This window comes from Diceros bicornis, chromosome 15 (genome assembly GCF_020826845.1).
Source record: "Diceros bicornis minor isolate mBicDic1 chromosome 15, mDicBic1.mat.cur, whole genome shotgun sequence".
In the NCBI taxonomy this organism is placed as follows: Eukaryota; Metazoa; Chordata; class Mammalia; order Perissodactyla; family Rhinocerotidae; genus Diceros; species Diceros bicornis.
The window spans coordinates 63,417,936-63,438,910 of NC_080754.1; the positions used below are offsets into that span (position 1 = coordinate 63,417,936).

At 41.0% G+C, this 20,975-nt stretch overlaps 1 long non-coding RNA gene across 1 annotated transcript in view; it reads left to right on the plus strand.

Annotated features, from left to right (window-relative positions):
* Positions 1-15,929, plus strand: part of LOC131415012 (uncharacterized) — a 34,829-nt gene extending 18,900 nt beyond the window's left edge. The window contains exons 2-4 of the long non-coding RNA XR_009222295.1: positions 669-854; positions 14,384-14,693; positions 15,724-15,929. This is a non-coding gene — a long non-coding RNA (uncharacterized LOC131415012). The remainder of the gene's footprint in view (positions 1-668; positions 855-14,383; positions 14,694-15,723) is intronic.
* The last annotated feature ends 5,046 nt before the right edge of the window (positions 15,930-20,975 follow it).

Here is a 20,975-nt window from a genome sequence, read left to right on the forward strand (position 1 = left end):
GAAATGTGGAGACAGGATGAAGGCAGGTGCAATTCTGATCACCATTTCCACTGTGTGGGTTTTTTCCCCACACCACCAAGCAATTCTCCAGACTCCAGCAGGGTGTCCTATAATTCAACTCAATTCTGACATTACCTACCCAGAGCTAGCATCAGATCCCACAGGGTAAGGGCTCAGTCCCATGACTGCCCCACTTCAGATGCCAGTCCCAAGTCCAGATTGCTACCTCTGCTTCTGCCCAGCTGGCTATAAATCAGAGGTTCCCACAATCCGCTCCTTGGGTTCGATTAATTTGCTGGAGCATCTCACAGAACTCAGGAAACCAGTTTCCTCATTAGATTACTGGTTTATTACAAAGGGTATTAAAGGATATGAATCAACTGCCAGATGAAGAGATAACACAGGACAAGGTCCCAAATGAAGGAGCTCCTGACCCTGTGGAGTTTGGGACCTGGCTCAGTGGCATGTGGCAGGGTTCTGGTTCACTAAGCTAGAAGCTCTCTGAACTTCGTCCTTTTGAAACTGGCAGACAGTTAGCCATTGATGATTAGGTAGCTAGGAACTAAAATTTTTTCTTCTTTTTGCAATTACTGGTTATAGCTTTTAGCTGTTCCCCCGCCCACTGTTAACTGTGCTGTTTAGGCAATATGCTATCTGACTCCTACTAGGTTCCTACAGATAACATCTCCCTGGAGCCTGGGTCACCATGGTAATGGGTGTTTGAGCTGTGTTTCAGGAATTAGAACCCCTTGTCCACTTCAGACCGGTTGAGACGACCAATCCATCAACTGGGCTCAAGCAGATGTCCGATAAGCGACCTTTGGACGTCAAGAGGCTAAAAACTCCCCCCTCAGGTATGCTAACACCGCCATTTTGTGAACATGTGTCCTATGAAGAGGCATGAAGTCTGACTACGCTTGCGCAGATCATCAATTACCTCACCTCTCCTCACCTCCAATCATCTATCTCCACACTTCAGACCACCTTGCCTCCTACCCCATAAATATCCCTGAGTCCTTATTTTCGAGGAGGTGGATTTGAGACTTGTTCTCCCATTTTCCTCACTTGGTTGCCTTGTGATTAAACCCCCTCTCTCTGCAATCTCGTTGTCTTGGTGTTTGGCTTTCCTAGTGATGGGCAAAAATGAACCTGTAACAGTAACACTTTTGGGTTTTTATGGCGGCTTCATTACATAGGCATGATTGGTTCAGTCATTGGCCATTGGTGACTGATTCAACCTTCAGGCCCTCTCCCCTCTCCAGAGGTCAGGGGGGTGGGACTGAAAGTTACAACCCTCTAACTGCAGGGTTGGTTCCCCTGCACCCAGCCCCCATCCTTAGGTGCTTCCTGGAGTCACCTCCTCAACCTAACAAAAGACAACTTCCTGGCTCTCACTTAGGGAATTCCAAGGGTTTTTGGAGCTCTGTGCCAGGAAAAGGGTGAAGACCAAATATATATTTCTTATTATAAGTCACAATATCACAGCAGGGATTAGGAAAAAGTTAGATTATTTCATATTTATATCCCATTAGGTAGAGATAAATTGGCTACATAAGTATGTAATGGGAATGCTATTTAAAAGCTGATATAATACTTTTTAATTGTGTATATATATATACACATACAATTATTTTTGTATATTTTATAAGTTTTGTATATTGTATAAATACGTTTATATATATATATATATATATGTTTTTTTTTTGCAGGGGAAGATTCACCCTAAGCTAACATCTGTTGCTAGTCTTCCTCCTTTTTCTTCCTTTCTCCACCCAAAGCCCCAGTACATAGTTGTGAATAGTTGTAAGTTCTTCTGGTTCTTCTGTGTGAGCTGCTGCCACAACATGGCTACCGACAGACGCGTGGTGTGGTTCCACTCCCGGGAACTGAACCTGGGCTGCCAAAGTGGAGCGTGCCAAACTTTTAACCACTAGGCCATCAGGGCTGGCTCTAAAAACTGATGTAATACTTATTTTTCCTAATTCCTGTTCCTCCTCCAGCCTTCACCATTTAGGCTTATTTCCCAGGGAAGGAAAGAACAGTATCAAAGAAACTCTGAAGGAAATTGTGACAATCGGTGTTTTCCATGCAATGGAAAGAGAAAGTAGATAACACTTCTAGTTTTAGGAAGCATGTACACACGCACTCTACACCCGAGACAAAGAGAGAGGAGACCGCAGGAGGGAGGAAGGAAAGCAGTCAGATAAGAGGACCCTGGTTTTCTCCCCATACTTTCATGGCCAAAGGAGAGAGGGAGTTAAAAATAACCATATCTTTTTGGGGGGAGTATTCCTAGAGCAGGGAGGTTTGTTTCTAGTTTCCTAGATACAGACTGGGAAAACTTGAAGACATCTAAAAGATTCATGGTATTCAATATGGAACCACCCAGCAGTGAAGTAGAAATGGCTGAAGATAGCATCTAAGCTTAGACAGAGTCAAACATAGAGTAACAAAAATTCCTTGGCGTCTGTGTGATGTGGAAGGATTCAGAAGTTCTTATGCGTCCTGGTGCAGGAATTGAAAGCAGTGGCCTGCTAGGGCTGGGGTAGCAATGGGTGGGATGACCCCAGTGCAGGCCTCTCTCAGGTGCTGCTGGAAGATAAGGTAGAGAGAGACTCACAGAGAACTTGCAGGGCCAGCCTGGGCTAAGGTGGAGACAGTTAATGGAGGAAATGACCTCTGAGACTCCAAGCTTTGCTAAAAGAACTGACCACAAATGTCTCCAGCAGGGTATGACCAGGTGGTGCAGGGTATATCTCTGAGGAGGCCTTCAGCTGACCCCAGGGATATGCAACCTCTGCCCTACGCTTACGTTCCCATCTTGGGAGGAGGGAGGAACAAGAGAGGAGAGACTAGTCTTAGAGGAATTTTGAACGTTGACTGCGTATTTATCTGGACTATTTGAACCAAAGTAACTGACTGATTCTTAACTGGTGAGTTTGTAGCTCCCCTTATCCCACCCTGTGCCCCCACCTCCAAAGGTGTGAATGGGGACATATTAGTCTTTTGGGGCTGCCATAACAAAATACCACAGACTGGCTTAAACAACACAAATTTATTTTCTCACAGTTCTGGAGGCTGGAAGTCCAAGATCAAGATGCTAGCAGATTTGGTTCCTGGTGAGATTTCTCTTCCTGGCTTGCAGGTGGCCGCATTCTCACTGTGTCCTCACAAGGCAGAGACAGAGAGCTCTAGTGTCTCTTCCTCTTCTTATAAGGGCACCAATCCCATCGTGAGAGCCCCACCTTCACGACCTCATCTAAACCCAGTTATCTCCCAAAGGCCCATCTCCAAATACCATCACATTGGGAGTTAGGGCTTCAACATGAATGGGGGGCGGGTCAGAGGGGGAAACAATTTAATTTATAGCAGTGGGCTTGGGAGGAAGTTTATATCATTTATAGAAAAAGCATGATACCACAATCTATTGGCATGTATAAATTACAGTGTGTCATTAAAAAACAAATCCTATTACAAGTATTTTTAGTTCCCACCTCTCCACCCATGGGAATACTGTTTGTGCACAGAGCAAGAGACGGAGAGGGTGGAGGGAGGGGGAGAGAAGGAAGTAAAAAGAGGCTAAGAAGAAGAAAAAGAGAAAATGAGAGGGAGATGAGAGGGAGAGAGGAGTGACCTGGAGTAGGGGAGAGAGTGGGAGGGAGGAAAGGAGAAGGAGGAGGAGCCTGAGGAGGAGAAGGACTCAGAGCCCACTGGAGCAGTGGAGTTTGCCAGATGGACTGGAATTTGCGGGGAAGAGGAATGAGAGAGATTCTCAGGTAGCTGCTCCATGATGTGTGATGTGACACCTTGTTGGTCTCCTCAAGACACCTTCTGTCTGGATGGACATTGAGGGTATAATGCAAAGTGAAATAAGTCAGGGGGAGAAGGTCAAATACCGTATGATTTCCTTCATTAAGTAGTAGATAATAACAACAATAAACAAACACATAGAGACAGAGATTGGATTGGTGGTTACCAGAGGGGAAGAGGGGAGAGAGGAGGGTGAAAGGGATAATTCGGTACATGTGTGTGGTGATGGGTTGTAATTAGTATTTTGGTGGTGAACATGATGTAGTCCATGCAGAAATAGAAGTACAATGATGTACACCTGAAATTTATACAATGCTATAAACCAATGTTACTGCAATAAACAAAAAATTAAAAAAAAAAAAGACACCTTCTGTCGAGAAACACGGTCCTTTCCCTTGCTTGCACTTGCTCTCCTGTTTCATTTTGATTCTTGAGTGTGTTGGGACCTGGGGGCTTTAGTGTCACACACTGTTCACACAGGGTGACCCAGGCTAAAGTTCAACAGGCCCCGTTATGGTAGAGTCTGTCCTGTGTCTGGTCCCTTATGTCGGCATTGATGACACCCCTTCCTGTTTGTCCTGTGGGAGAGCAGTCTGTCCCTGACCTGTTCAACAGCCATTTTATTTTATTTTTTTATTTTATTTATTTTTTTTGTAAGGAGATCAGCCCTGTGCTAACATCTGCCAATCCTCTTCTTTCTTTTTGCTGAGGAAGACTGGCCCTGGGCTAACATCCATGCCCATCTTCCTCCATTTTATATGGGACACCACCACAGCATGGCCTGACAAGCAGTGCATCGGTGCGCGCCCGGGATCTGAACCGGTGAACCCCGGGCTGCTGCAGCGGAGCGAGTGTACTTAACTGCTTGCGCCACCAGGCCGGCCCCTCAACAGCCATTTTATTTCTTATTTTTATTTTTTTTGTGAGGGAGATCAGCCCTGAGCTAACATCCGTGCTAATCCTCCTCTTTTTGCTGAGGAAGACCGGCTCTGAGCTAACATCTATTGCCAGTCCTCCTCCTTTTTTTCCCCGAAAGCCCGAGTAGATAGTTGTATGTCGTAGTTGCACATCCTTCTAGTTGCTGTATGTGGGACGCAGTCTCAGCATGGCCAGAGAAGACAACAGCCATTTTAAAGTGAAGTCTGAGAGGAGGTTGTCCTCCAGGTTTTTCTCTCCTGGCTGGAATAACCCAGTTTCTTTATTCTTTTCTCCTAAGTGGCTGTAGGCCTTCCTTCTGAGTCCTTTCGTTGTCCGTAGCCTTTCTGGCATTTGCCCTGTCCGTCTTTAGCTAACTAGCCTGGAGTAGCATTAGCACACACCACACGTAGTGCTTGGCTCGTGTAGTTCTGAGTCATGCTCTATCTCTTTCAATGGCTTTACATTTATTTCTTTAGACTATTTGCTTAATTAAATAAAAGTTCACATTTTAGTTATAATGGTCCCAGTGATATCAACTATCTGCTGAGTTATTCTGACTCCTTCAGACTCAGATCTCTGCCTTTTGCAACAACACTGGCTAGAGGACAGCAGTGTTATATGATACTTTTCTGATAGTCTATTTTCAATGTAAAACTCTTAGTGAATATTTAGAAGTTTGGTTTATTAAAAAGTTTAGAATGTGTGTTTACTTAAAACGAGAGAACTTTAAGTTTATCATAAATGTCTATTTTGGTTGATTACTTCCCTAATGTAGCATAATATAAAAAAATACTGAACATTCCATTCAACCATGTGGGACAAACTGGGAATTCTCAAGGATTAAATTTCAGCATAAGAAAATGAGAAAATTCCATACAATTAAGAGGAGACAGGAAGAAGGAAATGGTAAGTTTGTAATTTTCTGGGGAAAAAAAATTGAAGAAATTTTTTTTCTGTGTACAAAAGTAGGGGAAAGAGTTCCAGAATTTATAAAATATACTGCCTTTACATCCCAGGGTAGATTTTGTGGTCTACTTTAAAGCTTGAAAATAGTGTCTGCAAAAGCTGATTGGCTTAGTCATACTGAAGGCATCTTTCCCACTCAAAGACTGTCTGGAGATAAGCTCTCCGAAGTTGCAGAATATTATCAAATATTGAGTACTCATGATCCTGGGCACAAAATAATAGATGCAGTTTTAAAGGCTTTCTGGAGGCTCTGTTGAAATTTTTTGGACAAGGTCAAAGGCATTTTGAGATATCAAGTATTTTACTTTGTTTTTGAAAGAATAGAAAAGCAAATCCGTGCTTAAAAATGTGTTATAGGTGCCAAGTAAAGTGAAAATTTAAGTTAATTATCTAGATAATTCAAATACAAAAGTCTGAAATATTCACTGAGAGGCAAAAATGAATTCGACTTATATACTTTATTCAGTTGACTTTGTTCTCTCTGCAGAGAATCAGCCTCAAAACTGGGAAGTGATGCGATTAGAAATATTTGTGTTTGTATTCTTTTGGGAGCAGCTTATTTGGCGCTTAGTTGAAGGGTACCTAGCCATTAGGAACGGTTTTTTTCTAAATACTTTGGTTATTATAATTTGTTTGACTCTTGCCTCCTTTTTTTCCATTAATTCTCTTGTTCAAAACGGAAAGAGAATGGTCAGGGATGTGCTTTAGTTCTCAAGTTTGTCTACTGATTTTCTGACTCTCAGTGAGCTCATTAATCATAGTGCAATCTGTTCGGAGAGAGGACCAGAGAGATGCACTGTGAAAGAGAATAAAAAGATGGGGGCACAGAAGGAAGATGGGGCAGATTCAGTCTTCAATGACACTGTGCTCATATTAGACTCAGAATGTGTGCCCATATCACACACACCCAGCAGTATATGTTTGCCAACACCCACCCCCACAAAATCATTAAATCACAGGAAGGATGAATTACATCTTGAAAAGTATGACACAGGTACAGTTCACCTGCCCTGAGTCCCCCTATCTTTTCTGGCAAGTAATTGTGTCTTTTCCGTCAGTGTAGGCAGACCCTGATATCACATTTGAGGTGTAATCAACGTGATTGGTCAGCACTGAGGGGGACGGCCGGGATAACTCTGGAGAGCTGGACCCGGGGTCAGGGGAGAGCAATCTTGTAAGAAGGGAGTAGCAAACAGTGCACCTATTTTGGGGACCTTGACCTTCCAATAAATCACATCATACCACACCCACCATTACAATGTTTTACATTTGCATAACAGTTTTGGTCTAAGAATCTTGGAGATTTTTCAAGAAATAGCATTGCTATTATAGTTCTGTTTTTATATAAGTGGAAATAGTGAATCACAGGATTAAAGTACCTTTTAAAGGCATTGTTTAGTGCTAGATGAGGCTGATAGTTGGTAAGAAGTATAGAAATCAAGGAGAAATGTATATGTATCTAATGACATCGACCAAAATAAATCAGAAATGTGATTCCAACAATTTTTCACCTTATTTCATTTTTTGCTTCTTTCTGCCTCCCAACAACTCAAAATTCTTATATCTCTGTAAACCTGCTCTTAGGAATGTTCTAGAATCAAATTTGTGGATTTTAGCCAGTATGTTACCTCTTCCAGAGGTATTTATATTTTAAGCCTTTTCTTTTTTTCTGAAAGATAAAGTTTGTCCTCAGTAAAAGGAATTTCAAATCAAAGGAGCGTGATGAAGAACTGTTTTTGGAAGTAGAAAGTCCATTCTAGTACAGGTCTGCTTGCTTCATCTGTAAGTGTTAATGGTTCTTGTCTGTAAATATTTCTTTATATAAGTAAGAGACAAAAAGTCAGAGAGAGTCTCTGCTAATTAAGTGGAACTTCATCAATTAGCTTTGAGATAGTTGACTATTAAAAGAATTTTCTGGCCATTCCCTGACGTAAGCCAAGAAGTATTCCTGGGTGTGTTTCCTGGTAAGATTGCAATAGCCTATGTGACTCAGTTAGTAACACAGTTCCTCCCACTCCCTCCACCCCAAGCGTATTTGGAGAGACTTTTTTTTGGATATACTTATAATTAAAGAAAAAAGTAGCAAATTTGGAAAAAAGAATATGCTAAACATCTGGGCTATTTAAGAAAACTGTTTTAAAAGAATGACTCTAGGGGCTGGCCCCGTGTTGTAGCGGTTAAGTGTGCGTACTCCGCAGTGGCGACCTGGCTTTGGATCCCGGGCACGCACCGATGCATCGCTTGTCAGGCCATGCTGTGGTGGCATCCCATATAAGGTGGAGGAAGACCGGCACAGATGTTAGCCCAGGGCCGGTCTTCCTCAGCAAAAAGAGGAGGATTGGCAACAGATGTTAGCTCATGGCTGATCTTCCTCAGAAAAAAAAAAAAAAAGGATGACTCTATTATATCTGTGAAACATCACCCATATTATCTTTGGTAAAATAAAAAAGGAAATACTTGGTTGAAGACAATAGTAGAGTTCATGTTTTCATGATCACAATATAAATTCATTAAGTTTGTTCCAAGGATTTGTCAGTTTCCATATGATTTATTCTTGTTAACAAGGGCAAATATATTGAATTAAAGTTTTGTATCAAACCTATGTCCTGTAGGATTTAAAGTAAACCAGTCTGGATGACACATGGGTATGACGCAGAAAATCACTAATGAAAATAAGGCAGGATTCCAAGTGTATCAGATGTCCATCTGATTTGTGTATGTTATATATTAAAAATTGGATTTGTGATTTCGTAAATCTAAGGCCTTGACTTGGTTTTAAGATTCTGATATTTTAATGACCCATCCACACCCCTTCTTCAATGTCCCTTGAGTATTTCAAAGCCTCTACTTCTCCACTTCTGACAACGCTTGCTGTGCTTATACCCTAGACCTTGTCATCAGCTGGGCATACTTTACCTCCATTTTTTTTTTTTCCTTTAGGTACAACCTTTTCTCCTTCAACCTCTCCCATTTCTCAAATCCTCTGAAATGGTTCTTCTTTCCTTTCTACCCCTGCCACTCCTCCATGTAGCCTGTGAGGCCCACTCCAGCCTCTTGTCTCCCTCTGCTCACCTGGAATCTTGTCTGGGCCAGACTTGGTCTTTGAGAATGTGTATTTAGAAAGGTGAACAGCTTTGATCTCGTTGTGATGTCCTTTCCCTTAACACCTCCCTCTTTTTCCAGTCTGTTGGCCACCATTTCCTTTGCTTCCAGCTGCATGTTTGGGAAAGAGAGAGCATGGGAGAGGCACGTTCCACTTAACCACGTCACTCCACTCACATTCTGTTGGCCAGTGGAGCTGCAAGGGAGGCAGGAACATGTAGTGGTACATGGAGATACCGGTGAGTATTAACAGTTTCTTCAACATCTACCTTGTGAGATTGTCTTGAGAATTAAACACAATAACATTTGTAAGGTATTTAGCTCAGTGCTCAGTAGATAGTTTTCTCAATATATTTTGGAATTCCAGTTTAATGAAAGTTGCTTTTCTCATTATAAGTTGATGAATTAGCATTCTACTTTATATTTATATATTTCTGTGAATTTGGTTAATGCCAGCCAAAGTCAGAAGGGTCTCTTCACACTCAGAGTATTGATAAAAGTACATTACTGGGTCTGCTTATGCAAAGAACACCTAGAAACCATCTAGAAACACCACCTTGTGGAATCACGTCCTTGGAGCAGTCAACTCCGAGATGAAAGTGCTCAGTCACAGTTGGTGCCTTTCTTGGAATTGCACCAGGTTCTATAATATATTTTTTCCTTCTGATCTGAGCTGGGCTTTCAATATTAAGAGCCAGGGGGCAGAGTATCTATCTACCTATACGGACTTTTTGGGTCATCCTCAGTTATTTCCAGTAGGCTCCTTTGTCCCATTCCCCACAGCAGTGCCTGAGCTTGTTGTAGGATGCCTGCTGTGGAGTTTCCTCCTGGTGTAGCCTGGAGTGGCATTTGCCTGGAAGTCCTGCCGCTCACTCCATAACCTACTCTAGCTAGCTTACCTTCTAATGCTGACCTGACTGTGTCACCCTTTCTCCTGATTCCATACCTTTGTATCTTCTCATCCTTTTGCCACTTGCTTCCCAGATCAGGGCCCATCTACCCCCAGCAGAGGCTGGCACATCTGCTTCAACATAAATTTAACTCACTGGTGAGAAAGAAAAGCTATTATTTTTTATTTTGGAACAAACGTAAATATGTTAGGGAATAGAATGTAAAATCCTCTTGAATTTTAAATCTAGAACTGCAAGAAAATTTCTTACAAAAATTGGGTGGAACTCTTCCTCCGTTTCTAGTTTGCTTTCCGTTGCTGATTTGCATGTCCTGGGATAAGAGTTTAAGGAGCACCAATCTCTCACGTTCCCATCTGGTCAACCTGGACTCGCTCTTGCTGAGTCTAATATAGGCCCTGTTCCAGCATGGCACTTTCTCTTAGGCCATTCCTCATGTCCTTTGGCTGGTAGAGATGCCTCTTTTTCATTCTCAGAGCCTTGCATGGTTCTCTTATGGACCTTGTTTATATTTTATTAATTATTTACTTATTTAACAAAAAAATATAGCACTTACTAAGGACCAGACAGTCTCCTAAGTGATGAACGTATTTTAATTCTCATGATCACCATATGAGGGAGGTACTGATTTGTGTGTGTGTGTGTGTGTGTATTTATATATGTAAATGTAGGTGAATGTATATATTTGTGTGTGTGTGTATGTGCATGTGTGTGTATAAAAGACTGAGGCACAGAAGTTAAATAACTTTCTCAAAGTCACACAGCCAATATAAGCCGTAAGCCAGAGTCAAGATTTGAGCTCGAATGCCTGACTTCTAAGTCTATACTCTTATAGTCACTAGGTTATGCTGCCTCTTGCATTAATTTTTGGTTAATTTCTCTCTTTTCTCTAGACTATAAGGGCCTTGAGGATGGAGTTTCTTTTATCTCTGTATCCCTCAAGCCTAGAATGAGGCCAGGCACACAATAATGTGCAGCGAATATTGGGTAACCCTGTCCACACAGAGGGTGGAGGGCACTGGGACCAGGTGCCTGGGCCGAGGGATGCTGCCCTTAGTCACCCGATCACTTTCTTGATGTCCAGAGCCAGTGGCCTCCAATTGCTAGAGGAATTTTAAACTCATTTCATCCTGTGCTTTCTGGAACAAGTTGTGAAACTTTTGTATAAAATATCTTTAGACATTTTCCTGGAATATTCTAATAATTTCTTTGAATGTCTGAATGGGAATTCTAGGATTCCAATTTCCCTCTGTACCCTGTTGTTTACGATTCTAGGAAATATGGTTTAGTTGTGCCTATTCAAGGTTTGTGGAAGGTTGAGAGCCTTTGTGCCAAGCTCTGAGATTTCAGTCTGTGCTGCTTGTCTTAGATCCCTGCTGTCCCGGGAAGACTTGACCAAAAAACCAACCAACCAACCAACCCAACAGCTTTCGAGGCTTTGCAAGTCGAAGCAAACATCACTTCCTGCAATATCAGCACTGCCTCTTGGAGTCTTTCCTAAGCCACATCTCAGGAAAGTGGTTTGGGATCACAATTCTATATTCCCTGTGAGCTGAAGCGTTTCAAAAACATGCTTGTTGCAAGTGATGAGTGGTTAGAAATAAGTCTACCAAGGGTTAGTTCCATGTAGGAGTGATCATCAGAGCTTAAGAAATCAAAACCATGTTTTTCTTAGAAAACGTTTTCTACATGAATATTAAGCTGGGGATCCTCCTTATTTTGTTTATAATCGAAAAGAGGGCTTTGCATTACAGCAAATTTTGACTCTCTTGTGGTGTTTGTTTCTCCTGGCTGCCCTACCATATTACACACACACACACTTTTTTTGTTGGTTTCTGTTTGGAATATGTTGAGAAAATGTGGTCTCTGTGCTATCAGTGCCCACGTCAACATTCATTGACTCACTAATATGGTAAACATGGTGTGTAACTTTTACCATTACTTGACTTTCACCTGATTTTCTTTTTCAAAAACATCTTTACACATGTCTTTCTATGATCAGATAGTTAGAATTATGTCAAAATTATTCTTTCTCCCTGTTTCCTTCTACTTGCCCTCCCCCCACCCCCAACCTCCAACTTCGGAAACAAGCCATCAGTGCTTTTATAGTCATAGAGTACCTTGAGGGAGGAAATAGTTCTCTTTCCTCCTGAGGGCAGTCTAGCAAATTCTGCACATACCAAGAAGTGTGAATCAGTACAGCGAGGTCAAAAGGACCATATGGTTGAATTCAGATCCTGAAGCAGTTACCTTGGATATAAATGATTGTGCCACTAATTGTTTATGACATGTTAAGGGTTATGCACTGCTAAGATTATAAATAACAAGAATTGAGAGTAGTATATTTGAATTACAGATTGAGTATTACCTGTGGTAGGTAAACACCATGTGAAAAACATAACTGACACAGCCAAAGATCAATGCTTCACATGCTCACAATTAGGATGTGTATTATGCAAGGATACATACATACATACATATATGTATATATATATATTTATTTATAGCCTGTCTTATCCCAGAAAGGATTTAAGATTGTTTACCAAAATATACACGGCACAGAGATGAAATAGAAAGCAGGTAGATGAAGGTACCAGGTCCTAGCTGAGGGTAGGAGAGATGCGGACGAAGCTCGGAGGGTCCTAGCACATGCAGTGTGTGCTGTAAAGATGGGCCTCTGCTCCTGTTGGGCTACAGAGCTTTTGCTCCATGTCTTTGCTACATGTTGGGCTCTATGAGCTCAGCAGCTAACATAAAGAGAGACACAGGCCCAAAACTCACTTAGTGGGGGCAGAACCACTCCTGATACTAAGAAGAACAGGAGGGAGCCAGCCCCGATGGCCTGGTGATTGAAGATTGGCGTGCTCCCCCTTGGCGGCCCAGGTTAGGTTCCCAGCGTGGAACCATACCACTTGTGTGTCAGTTGCCATGCTGTGGTGGCAGCTCACACGGAAGAACTAGAAGAACTTACAACTAGGATACACAACCATGCACTGGGGCTTTGGGGAGAGAAGAAAAAAAGAACAAGAGGAATTTTTCATAAAGAAAGTGTCATAAAATAATAAAGTCCTTACAACATCGCCCAAGTAAGTACAGTGATGAGTTTTATTTGGCTGCTCCATGATCCTGTGTGCCCTGTAGCTAGCTGATACTCACCCCTCCAGAAACAGCTGTTTTTGATTTGTGGAGCTGCTTATAGTTTACATAGCTCAGGAATCTTTGAGGTAGGGAGGATGGCAAAATATTATTGTTTTTCTAGGTATAGGCAACAATACTTTGACAGCCAAGGTAAAGTCAATGTATATTCAAAAAAATTGCATACATATTTAATTCCAGAAATAATTACAATATTTCTTAATTTCAGAGGAGTTATTGTTATTATTATTTTTGCTTACTGTCACTTGATGTTGTTTATTTGAATATTTCTCCTATACCTTCTGGTATGTGTATAATGGAAAGAGGGCAGAGATTAAGAGATTTTAAAAAAATTTCTTAGGGTCAGCCCTGGTGGCCTAGTGGTTAAGTTTGGCATGCCTTGTTTTAGCAGCCGAGGTTCAGTTACCGAGCGTGGACCTACACCACTTGTCTGTTAGTGGCCATGCTGTGACTGCGGCTCTCACACAAAAAGAGAAAGATTGGCAGTGGATGTTAGCTCAGGGCGAATCTTCCTCAGCAAAAAGAAAAAAGAAATTTCTTATGTTTTCTGTGTTTGCTTTAGACTCTTAAAAATTTTTTACAAAAGTGATACATGTTCATTATAGAAGATTTAAAAAATACAGAAACAGACAAATGGCCTAAAATATCACCATCTAGAAACAACTTTGACATGTTATGTCTTTATGTATATGGTGTATGCATTGACTTAATTTTCTAATTTTATGAGTTAACCACAGCCATAGCAACTAGTGCCATAGCTTCTCTACTTATGATTAAGTGAAACTATTGATTTTCTATTTACTTTGCACACACAGACAGAACTATCCTAAGATGCTATGGAATGGGAAGAGAAACAAAATACAAAGCTTTGAGGTTAAGGCCAGAGACTTGAGATAAAGTCTGACATTCACAACCGGCACCTCCCCCTTTTTTAACATTAAATCCTTTTAGGTCTCAGTTTCCACAAAGTAAAAATATTACCAAAATGATGGTGCTTCAGAAAGTACATATGCAAATGTTATTGTCCTTGTAACTAACACGGTAGCTTGGAAGTTGGACAGGAACCCAATGACCAGGGTCCTGACCATATGCTCTTGACCCTTTAATATTGAAAGAAAAGAGGTGGAAAAAAGAGGAGAGATTAGAAAGAACACTCCAAATTGGTGACCAGATCTAGAGGTCACGAGGTCAGATATGAACTCCTCCAAGCAGGTCTTCTTTTCTTTCTTATCCCCTTAGCTTTTCCCTCTTCTTTCCCCCATTTCTACTTTCCTTTCTCTATTTTCCTTTTTCCTTTCTCTTCTTTCTCCTCCTCTTCCTCATCTCTCTCCCCTTTTTCCTCCTCCTCTTCTCCTTCTTCCTCTTTCTTCTCCTTGTCCTCTATCTTTCATTGACCTGCATTCTAGACGTTTTATGTTAAAACAGGGAAAGAAAGGTAGAATGCAGCCCTCAGAATTGAGTTTGAATTTTGAATCCCAGTGAAAAACTTATTTAAAATCTATGACAGTTTTTGCTTTAACCAGGGCCACAGCTAAAAAGAAGATGGTCCTTTCTCCTGGAGACTCAGATATGAGATTTATGGATGGGCGGGGGTCTATAATTCCAGCGTCACTGCTGAGGGTGAGATGACCATCTTGGCCACCGACATGATTGCTCTCAACCATCCCTTCATTCCAAGGCCATGGCTGCTGAAAATTACAACCCCGGAAAAGTTGTCTGAGTTTTGAGAGAGGAGTGGACTTCTTCTCTCATGAACCCTATAGGCAGTCTGCTGCTTTCATATATAAAACCTTCCTGAAAGCATGAAAGCAAATTGAATATCAAAAATATAAGGTAAGTCTAATTATACCAATTTAAAACACAGATGTGTTTCTGATGTATCATATATGTGCTCAAATTTTGATCTTTTTTTCCCCATGTAACAGAACTCACTGTCACCTGGGTTAAGTTCAATGAACATCTGAATAAGGATGAAATCTGTAGCTTTTGGCATGTCCACTGATTTCCCTTTTTGTCTCAATAGCATTACTTTTATGAAACCTATATTTTTCGCTAATATCAACCATTCCATTTTCTCATTTCCCACAACTTTTTATAAAATACTAATGGCAAAATAGGATAAAACAGTCAAACTCTTTCTACAGCACTACCCACTGACAAAGATGGCTGTGCTGCTGAAGTGAGTGACCACCTGGCCTCAGGCAGCCCCCATGTCGTGGCTCAAAATGTTTGGGAGCCAAGAAAAAGTTCCGAATGTGGCCAACAACAGTGAGTTTAAGGGCTCTAATGGGGACCAGCCAGTGGCGCAAGCCGTTAAGTGCACGCGCTCTGCTGCGGCGGCCCGGGGTTCGCTGGTTTGGATCCTGGGCACGCACCGACACACCGATGCACCGCTTGTCAGGCCATGCTGTGGTGGCGTCCCATATCAAGTGGAGGAAGATGGGCACAGATGTTAGCCCAGGGCCAGTCTTCCTCAGCAAAAAAAAAAAAAAAAAAGAGGAGGATCGGCAGGTGTTAGCACAGGGCTGATCATCTCACACACACAAAAAAATTAAGGGCTCTAATGTATAATGTTTGTAAAAAAAAAAAAAGTATGGGTAATATGGAAATTGAATTTGAAAAAAATAGAGGACCATGTGTATAGGGAAATGGATACGGTAGAAAAAAATAGCATAAAAGTAAAATCTAAACAACAACAAAACAACTCAGTTGTAAGCATAATAACGACTTTTATGTTTGGGATATGGGTTGCTAATATTTAATTTTCTTTTATTTGGGGAATGAGATGTGTGTTGAGACAATAAGAGAAAAGGGAGAAATATTTCTCAGAGACATTGCCATTTTAGTGTATTTTCCCCCGCAGCATCATTCAAGTCGACAGGAAAAAGTAGCATCACCTGGAGATGTACGTATGGAGGTGGAGAGAGACATTTGCTCTCAGTCCAGGAGCACTGCTGGGTGTGGGCTGCGTTCCAGCATGTGGGTGATGAGACGACTGAGGCAGCCTGTGCCCCCGAAGAGCTCAAATGCGTTTTGCATGATACTGAGAGTTCAAAAATAAAAAGTGGAAACAATGAGATTTATTGAATAATGAGATTTATTTTATTTTATAAACATCATATTTTATTTTAAAATTTGGTACGGTAATAAAGTTTCAGAGAATTTGTAAGGACACTGCAGGACAGAAAACTTTTTGTTTTCCTGAACACTTTGAGAGTAAGTTGCTGACCTGCTATGTCATCATTCCTGAATAGTCTAGTGTGCATTTCCCCACAAGCACATTCTTCTGTGTAACACCAAATAAACAGCAAAATCAGGAAATTAACACTAAATCATTGCTAACTTCTAATCCTTAGGCCCCATGTAAGTTTTACCAATATTGTCCTAGTTATGTGCTTTATAGCAAAAGGATCCGGTTCGGAATCACACGTTGTATTTAGCTGTCATGTTCGTCTCCTTCAGACTGGAAGAAGTCCGTAGTCTTTCTTTGACTTTCACAACCTTGACACTTTTAAGAATCGCAGGCCAATTATATGGTAAAATGTCGCTCAATTTGGGGTTGTCCGACATGTCATGATTACCTTCAGGTTTTGCGCTGTTGGCAGGAGTATCCCAGCATTCTCTTGCATCCTCTCAGGTGACGTAGTTTCCATTTGTCCCATTGCTAATGAAGTTCACTCTGATCACCTGACTAAGGTGGCGTCTGCCAGGCTTCTCCATTGCAAGTTTCTCTTACTCCCTTTGGTAATTTGAAACTATATTTCTCCTCAAACTTTCAATCCATTCATTTATTTAAATCTGTTTGGACTCATGGTTTCCTATTTTATTCAATAGGTTATAGCTGTTGTTTTTATTTCGATCCTCCAGTTATCCCTGATTTGGCCAGTGGCAGCCCCTTCAAGCTGAGTTCTATGTCCTTTTGACATTTCCCCATCATTCTTTGAGCACTTCCTTGCTTTGATATAATAAGATGTTATAGGCTCATCTTATAGTCTCCCTCCCTCCCATGATTCCCAGCTCTAGAATCATCCATTTCTCCAAGAAATCTAGGTTGCCGTTACTGGAGAATCATATTTATAACCCAAGATCTGGGTGCTAGGTGTGTTCATTGCTATGAGAGTTTGGCTGTTCCCAGGCCCTCTCAGGGGACAGAGCTAGAGAATACAGTACATATATATAAAGCATATAGATGCAACTGTGTCTTTATACACATATGGTTTTATTTATATGCATGTATAATGACACATTTGCATCTATATGCTTTTCTCTATACCCATATATATTGAAAATCACGAGTTTGCACTGATACCTCCAATTCCACTCCAACACCATTTCATTCTAGTTTTTCTTCCTTTCCATATTTATAGCTTCCTTCTCTGACAATGAGGAACCTGACTCTTAACATCCTTAACTCATTTACTCATTCTGTCAATCCCCGGTATGTAACCCATCTCTGCTGCTGCCCTCTTGCCCACGTGGACACTCACCTCCCTTGGGCTGAGACAGGCTGTGTGGGGCTGACCCCACCTGATGGACACCTGTTTACCCTGCCTGGGCTGTAGCACTCTGGGCTGGGTGGCCCCAGGCCTGGATGCCTTCCTCACTGTCTTTGGGCTCTGACAGCTTACACCAGGCTGCCCCTTCTCATGCACGCTCCTTCCCCAGCTCTGGCTCTGACCCCCATGGCGGGCAGCCATCCTGCGTGGTCACTGCCTTGCTCCATGTGGGCTCTAACACCCTGCTCTGGGCCCCTGTGGCTCTCTCCCTCGGGGGTAGATGCTGACCTTCCTCTGCTGCACTTCACGGCTTCAGGCCCACGCTGTTGGGAGGGGAATGCAAAGGGAAGGGGAGAGAGGAAAGGAAAAGAACAGTAAGGTCTATTTTAAATTCTAAAATTTGAAAGAAATCAAACAATGTACATCATTATATATTTGTTTTCCATACCAATGAGAAGTGAGGCATTCTCTAGGTCTTCTAAAGAAGACTAAAAGATTAAACATGTTTGTAAACTTTACATTTATTTTCTTCTGTGGACTACTGTAATGCTGGATAATTAGACTCAGGTTCCTCATTTATAATCTTATGTGGGGCCAGAAGGGAAGTCTCTTTCAATATACAATCTTTCCTTTTTTAATATGCCCAGAAGGATTGGAAAATATTGGGAATTTACAATTATTGGTGAAGAGACCAGATTGTAAAGCTATTATAGTTTAAAATAAGGTCAGCATGGCTCCCTTTAATCACTTCACGCAATTTCACCCCAAAGTCATTTATCCTTGTCTTTATCCATTGAAATACATTGTAAACCCTATTAATTTAATCCAGAGATGTCAAACAGTTATTTCTGACTCCATTTTGCCATTCTATTTGAGGTAATTACTACCAAGTGATCAGTGATTGAGCCTGAAAAATGTGTTTAATTATTATTAATTGAATAACCACTGAGTTAATAAAACTGTCCTAGGATATTATACTGGAAATTAATTGAATATGATATATATATCTACCTTCAAGAAATTATATCCTGAGGGAAATCATAGAGGAGGAACAATCCTTTCTACTTGGGAGAAAAGACACTTAATAAATGCTCATTAAATGAAATATTTTCCTAGTATTTGGGAGCTGGGGTAGCTTAGGGGAGCTGAATAACAATTTTATTTATGCAGATTTTTAATATGGCAAACATCTGAAGTTAATGCACAAAGTTGGAAAATCCAGTGCCTTGTCTGAGAATTTTAATATCTAGCTAGTAAGCTGGATTAAAAAAGGTGTCTATATAGTCAGTTGTTTATTTTATTATGTAAAAAGTAGTAACAAGGTGAGATCAAATTATGGTAAAGAACCTAAAGTCAGAAAGCTTGAAATGGCCACAAGCCCATCCCTTTCTTTTTCTTTTGAAACTCAAGACACCAAGCAATTTTCTTAAATAATAGTAGAGCATAAGATACAGGTTTTCTGCCTCTGACTGGCTTAACCTTGCATTGTTCCATGATTCTGGCTTAGGATTCTTACTAACTCTTATGTGGAAGAATTGCAAGGCCTTTGATGCAAGCCATGATTCTGGAATTGTTGTCTCATGAATTCGCAGACCAAAAACGAAGGGAGATGTTTTGCCCTTGATAATGCAATGAGAGGGATGGGAGGGTTATCGCAAGTAAGTTAAGTGTGTCTGCAGAATACGCAGACTCCAGGAAGCTCACTGAAAAAGAAAGATGACAAAAATACCCAATAATATGTTTAGTGATTCATCACGACCTTCAAATATATTTCACTTTTCTTTAAGTGAATGTGTATGTGTTTTTAAAAACATTAAACAGAATCTGAATATAGTTTCCAGGATTCAACAATCCTTGAAGAGCGTTGAATAACAGAATCAAAAGAAACAAACTGAGAGAAACCATGAACAAGGATGAAAAGATTGTGGTCTCTGGAAACAGTCAAGAAAAAAGATTACTGACCACAGAATGAGACCACCTATTTGAGTTCTGGGAAGATAGAAAAGGAATAAAGTGATGAATCAAGAGGGAAAGTACTTTGCTAAGAGGCAAGAACAACACTTTTGTTTGCAGAAGCAAACAACTCTGAGACTTCAAAGAAAACCGTTTTTTCTGTCTTCTTTTTCGTTTCTTTTTGTTTAAATTGTTAAGAACTCAGTGACAGAACTGTATCTGATAATGGCACAGTGGACTTTGGGAACCATTGCCTCATGCCCAGTATTTTAGGTCAGTCATTTGCAACATCCCTTATAAGTCCCTGCCCCACCCCCTCCCTGGACCATTTCCAACCAGATCCCATTCTAAAACTGTCTAAATTAAAAAATGTTTGCCTGAGGAAACAGAGTTCTTTTATTTTATTATTATTTTTTAAAAATTTACTTAAAGATTGTCCCTGAGCTAACATCTGTGCCCATCTTCCTCTATTTTGTATGTGGGACGCCGCTACAGCACGGCTTGATGAACAGTGTGGCTCCGAGCCTGGGATCCAAACCTGCAAACCCTAGGCTGCTGAAGCAGAGTGCACAAACTTAACTGCTAAGCCACTGGGCCAGCCCCAACAGAGTTCTTTTAAATTTATAGAGTTTTAGGATTTGAGACAGAATTTTCCAAGCACAATACCAGATCAGGAGGGAAGGAAGGGCTGTCTTTCTGAGAGCTAGCTTGTGTTCAGTTCATAAATTCAGTTCATCTGACAACAATTTGATACCAGTTTAGGAGATTAGGAAAGAATGGATGGCGGTTCATTCTGAACCCAGAAGTCCAGAGATTTTCTGAGGTTTCAAATAAATTGTATTGCGTGTAATGTCAAGTTCTCATACATATGAAACCCAAGTCATCTGTCTATGCAGTCTGTGGTTCTCAATGATGTTAAGAAGTCTTATCCTACCAGCAGTAATCAGGATTATTGTTCCCAGTTCTTTGCTCTCTCCTATAATAAAATGATACATCCGTGTTCTTTGCCATGGAGATTTAAAGTGCTTCCCACAGTGGGCAGATTATATTTTCACACCCTATTGATGTTGGGCTTGGTCATGTGACTTATTTTTGCCAGTGGAATGTGGGCAGAGGTCACAGTGTGCCAGTTCTGAGCCAGGCCCTTAAGAGAGATTGCACACTTCTGTACCCACCTCCTGTGCTCCTTCACTGCAATGAGAAAAACATGCTATAGGTAGCTGCAGCCTGTTCAGCCTGGGTCTCAGAAAGAAGACCTGAGGAGCAGACCTGAACCCAACCGAAAGCCTCAAATTCACCCTGCCCCCACCCACGCCACTGTGTCCAGCCAGCTTGCAGACCCAGGTGGGAGATACGTAAAGGTTTGTTGGTAAGCCACTGACTGATAAACTACTGCACAAGCTTACTTTCAAATTTCCTTAGTATAAATCCTAGAGATCAAATGACATTACAAATAGCATCATCATCTCTACATATTTCTAATGTTCTTTAAAAATAAGTTGCCTCAAAGCTTCCAATATAAAAATATAATTGAATCCTAGATTAAATTGTGCTTAATGTCACTTAAAAATTTCAGCTCACTTTCTTATTATGATGGATAAATAAACCATAACTGGACTCCCAAATTCAAAACTTGAAATCATTTTACTCACAAAAAGTACACTCT